This window comes from Gigantopelta aegis, chromosome 8 (genome assembly GCF_016097555.1).
Source record: "Gigantopelta aegis isolate Gae_Host chromosome 8, Gae_host_genome, whole genome shotgun sequence".
NCBI classification, from domain to species: Eukaryota; Metazoa; Mollusca; class Gastropoda; order Neomphalida; family Peltospiridae; genus Gigantopelta; species Gigantopelta aegis.
In genome coordinates, this window is record NC_054706.1 from 66816315 (window position 1) to 66822194 (window position 5880).

Here is a 5880-nt window from a genome sequence, read left to right on the forward strand (position 1 = left end):
GATCGATCCACAGGATGCTCAAAGCGGTCTGCGGCCCCGACTATTCCCTGGTGGTCAAACATCTCCAGCAAATCAAGGAACAGCTGCCGTCACTCCGAGACACTCCAAGCTCCCCGAAGTAGAACAACCTTACCTAGGACAGGTATCCTCCTTTTTGGGCTTAGATGGACTTTAAACGTTTTCGATCGAGCTTCAAAATTCTTGTTTATTTTTTTATAAATAGTCCAACGCAATTTACTTTGGCGCCCGTTCAATTGCTCAAATCACCTTAAAACCTTTTCGGCCGAGCAGTCAAACTTATTTTTGGGTTTAAATTATTAGTCCGGACATGATGATAGGTGCAGTTATTCTCTGTAGACATAGGTTTTTCTAGTTAGACCCGAAGGAATCGAAATTCAGCCAGTCAGAACACGGCCCATTTTCGGTGTCTACTAGTCGGTCCGCGCAGCCGCTGGACACAACTAAATACGTATTCCAAATTCCGCCAACTTCAAACTCATTCCCCCCCCCCCCCCTTTCTGTCCTGGACTTAATCACTGGCAAAGGCCAGAGATTATGCCCAGGACAGACATGCTTGAAACCTTCGTGGTATATGAGCATGTAAATAAATATTGGAATGGAATGCAAACTTCACTCGATGAGATATAAATCATATTTGATAATGAAAAAAAAAAAAATATCCTCAATTTCTCGGCCGCTCTGTAATAAGAATCAAGTAGCCCTTTTTTTTTTTTTTTTTTTTTTTTTAGATAGGGTCGATTTCAAGAAAAAAAATTTTTTTACGTCTTAATGGGCACACCACATCTTCACTATTCTATGTCTATATTTTGCATGTATGTTATTTGCATGCCTCGAACAATTTTTCTTCTTCTTCAAATTGTGTATTAGGAGCTGCGGGAGAGTTGAGGGCCGATAGGGCCATGGTCTCCTCTTGTTTTTTCTTGTTACTGTGCTCAAAAGGCTGGAGATGCCATAGGCCCTGTGTCATCTGAAATTTAAACTTGTTTCTTAGCGCGCTCAGAATCTCAAACTTGCATACATATTGCTATTATAAACAAGACTGATTGATGCCAAAAATAAAATAAATAAATTGCAAAAACGATTTAATGAGCATATATCATTTTAAGTCTAGATTTTGCCCCATATTTGACTAAATAAGTTATAGGCCAAATGTTTTCAGTGTGACAGTTGTAAACCAAAAGTATAAATGTAATACAAAAACATGACAATTTGGTACATCTATAATGTGAAAATGAAATACAAGTATGTACTTAAGATATACACTAAATAAAAATGTTGCAATTTGTTCACATGAATATGTATAGTTCACATTCATTTACCTATAATTACCAAATCCACTGGTTACTTACTATTACCTGTCTCCAGTGTTGATTTTTCTGCTTTGGGTACACCGAACTGACCAAACGTTACGCTATTAATTTTGTACTAATCAACATATTGTACGGTAATATTTAAAAACACAAAGTGTCAAGTGTTTTTATTAGGCCATCATAAAATCAAATTATTTTCTGGCATAATGCAGACAAAATGTCAAGTGTTTTTATTAGGTCATCATACTCTCAAATTATTTTCTCACACAAGGCAGACAAAGTGTCAAGTGTTTTTATCAGGTCATCATACTCTCAAATTATTTTCTGGCACACGGCAGACAAAGTGTCAAGTGTTTTTATTAGGTCATCATACTCTCAAATTATTTTCTGGCACACGGCAGACAAAGTGTCAAGTGTTTTTATTAGGTCATCATACTCTCAAATTATGTTCTGGCACAAGGCAGACAAAGTGTCAAGTGTTTTTATTAGGTCATCATACTCTCAAATTATCTTCTGGCACAAGGCAGACAAAGTGTCAAGTGTTTTTATTAGGTCATCATACTCTCAAATTATGTTCTGGCACAAGGCAGACAAAGTGTCAAGTGTTTTTATTAGGTCATCATACTTTCAAATTATTTTCTGGCACAAGGCAGACAAAGTGTCAAGTGTTTTTATTAGGTCATCATACTTTCAAATTATTTTCTGGCACAAGACAGACAAAGTGTCAATTGGCAGGTTTCGAATCTACTGCACAGATATTAATTTTAGTTTAGAATTAACATGTTGATAGTATCTGTAAAATTGTGATATTGCATATCACAATAGTTGCACAAAATTGTTATTTACGTTCCAAATTTTAAATATTCTGAAAATAAATTAAACATTGCTTTGCATTGCATCAATTGTTCAGTTAAATTAAGTGGCTACAGTATTTTATTTATTTGACAAAACAAAAGCAAAATCTACCAATTGACTATACAGATACTTTTTTTGTTTTTTGTTTTTTTGCATTTTACGGATAAGGCCAACCCCCCCCCCCCCCCCCCAACCACGAATTGATGCGGCGATGCGGTTTTTAAAAATATATTTTCAAGCCCTAAATGGTATATTGTTAAAATTACAAACCATTTATATCACTGATCTTTTTACTATAGCCTACAAAATAAATGTAATTTTAAATAATAATAATAATAAGTTAACCGATGAAACGTCTTTATAAGAACAAGTGACTAATCGTCACTATACATAATCACGACTTCTTACTTACACACCCGTTGGGGAGAACATCATTCGTTAATTTTCGATAACACATCATGGGCGGATCCAGGAAATATTTTTAGGGGGGGACCAAAAAAGAAGGGCACATTGACTCGTCAAAAGGGCACCTTACTACAAGTTTTGATATTTACAATTAATATGAATTCCTACAGTTCTACGTCATAATATACTAGCAATAATGAAGTAAATTGGCGTCACTCGAGTTAGAACCTCAATGGGGCCCCATTGAGACTCAATAACACAGACACATATCTGCAAGCTTGCGCATGTACACGAAAATCTTGATTTCATTTATCTACAATATAATTATTGTTTACTTAAAAAAAAAATAATTCTACAAACAAAAAGGGCACTTGGACATTTTGAGGGCACTTGAACAATTTTTTGGGGGGACGCGTCCCCCTGGTCCCCCCCCCCCCCCCCCCCTTGGATCCGCCCATGCCACATACAGTGTTAACACACATACGTGCGATAACATTTTAAAGACATAAGACTAGCTGCTCCTATGTGATGACCAGGTTACCAATGCCATACCATCCAATGACAAAACAAAACAAAAGCAGAAAAAAAGCACGGTCGAATCGATCATTCTGTGATGTACAAAATTGACTTGTCTGTGACGCTCAAGTTAACTATAAGCGCTAGGGCCGTGCATAGGTTTTAGTTGGAAAAGGCGTTTAAATTTATTTTAAAACTGTTTTCTGAAGATATGTAAGAAATAGAATACTACATTCGTGTCCGTTAGAGCCGATCTATCTTACAACTCGTTGTTTAAAAAGTATCCATCTCGCTTTCGCTATATATATATACAGTGCCGTAACAGTAGCAAACATTAATGACATTTGTATTGTTTTGGGGGATTTTTTTTACTATGGCTTGCCAAAACCTATTTACGAAACACCATGTGAGAAGACAGACTGGCCGGACAAGCCTTGATGCATATTCACCGTTCTATAAAGACGTGTTCGTAAGTATTTCTGTTGAACACAAAACATATTGTACATTTTATTTTCTGTAAAAGAAGGAGATTGCACACAATCTGACATAATAGTAATATAAAACTTTATTAACGTCAAAAAATAAAAGAACAATTCGATGACTACTCCACAATTCAGTAGTAACAAAAGGCCTTTGTTGCAAGCAACTGGAGCGTGAACGCGCCAGAAGTCATTTAGTGGCTGATTGGGACTGCTTAGGGCTATGCAAGTCAAGGGCAGATAAGTATGTTTCTATGTTATATCCGTAATACGCATTATTCCCATGCGCAAAAAACTATAGCGTTTTATGAGTTCAGAGTCGGAAAACACATCCAAAGGGTTCTTACGATCCCTGAAAATACATTCCCGTCGCATTGCTTGTCGTAACTCCACCAACTGCAACATTCTACATGCCATCTTGACTGCATTACGTAACACAAACAAGTGACTTAGCAGCTTGCTAATGAGTTAGAGGTACTCCCGATCGACTCTAGACTTAGCAAGAAACTTAGAATCTTGCTATCATTAGAAGGGTTTTATGAATAACACTTAGCAACACACTGGAGTTAGAAGCCAGTTTAGCAAGTAACAGATATCACAATCTACAGCTTCCAGATCGATCCACCGTGTTTCCACTTCCCTAGCACACTAAACAGATGACTTTGTGAAATTTCTAAATAGCCTCTATTATGGGCTTCACGGAGACTCCATCTTGAATCATATCCAGGTACGCAAATTAAGTTCTTTTTTTCTTTTTTTTCAATCTTGTTTTAACATTACCAAAATCGTGGAAACTAAAATAAGACGTTGTCGCCGTGTGTTGTCTTAAGAACAGAGTATGTTGGTGATTGTTAAAGAAAGATTTTAGTTAAATCGGAAACAACTTTTATATGTGTGTGTTCAATTCTTTTTCGGTATGTGTGTTTGGTCGTCCTAAAGCCCGTAGTAGTAGTAGTAGTAGTAGTAGTAGTAGTGGTGGTGGTAGTGGTCGTGGCAGTGGTAGCAGCAGCGACAGTGGTAGCTGTAGCGGTAGCAGTAGCAATAGCAGTAGTAGTAGTAGCAGCAGCAGCAGTAGCAGCAGTAGTAGGAGCAGTGGCAGTAGCAGTAGCAGCAGTAGCAGTAGTAGTAGTAGCAGTAGTGGTAGTAGCAGCAGTAGCAGTAGCAGCAGTAGTAGTAACTGGTTGTAATAGTAGTAGTAGCAGCAGTAGTAGTTCTAGCAGCAGTAACAGTAGCAGTAGCAGTAGCAGCAGTATTAGTAGCAGTATTAGTAGTAGTAGTAGTAGTAGTAGTAGTAGTAGTAGTAGTAGTAGTAGTAGTAGTAGCAGCAGCAGTAGTAGTAGCAGTAGTAGTAGTAGTAGTTTTAGTAGTAGTAGTAGTTATAGTAGTAGCAGTAGTAGTAATATTTTTGTCATGTTCCCAGAAACAAGTCAGAATGTTTTCTCTTCATTTGTTAAAACTTTATATTAAATTTGATTATTCCTTTGTTAATCTGTCTATAGGGGGCCTACTAGTTGAGTATCTGTTTTGTAAGATGTAATATGTATGTAGGATGCATTTTCTTTTTATACTAAGCATATCTGAAATTACTGTCAAAAACACTACCAAAGGATGCTCTGATGGAGGTGTGAACAAATAACTCAAATGAAAGTGAAAATGCTGAAATTAAAGTAATCATGGGTAGGAGTAGCCTGTGTGGTGGTCATGGGTTTACCTTCTCAGTGAGTCAGTATTTAGGCCAAGTGTCAAAATGACCGTGGGCCAAATTTATGAAGGCTGTTTTTCTGAAACACAAATGTTTAGCACCAAATTTAAAATGTGCTGAGATGTTGTAATACTAATATTCATTTTCTTTTCATTGTTGGTTATTCTAAAAAGACTGAAGAGCTTGTTTTGCAATATGAAATTTAATTAAATACTTGAGTCATAACAAAACAAACTGTTTGGTTTTTGCTACTGATCCCCCCCCCCCAAAAAAAAAAAAAAAAAAAAAAAAAAAAAAAAAAAAAAAAAAAAGAAAAAAAAAAGAATTTGACCATAACAATAAAATGCAAAATATAATATAGAATTTATATACATAAACATCATGAAACTGGAAATTTTTATATTTGTTCAGTTTATTTATTACTTTTAAATTAAAAAAACCAAAACGTAATTTTTTTTTTTTGCGTCCCTGTGTAAGCTGCAAGGGTAGGGAAGACCGGGTACAGTGGGACATGGGGCACAGTGAGATAACCCAGTTTTCTCAAAAGTAGGTCGAGGGAATTCCCTGATTACGTCACCTACAATGCATTATG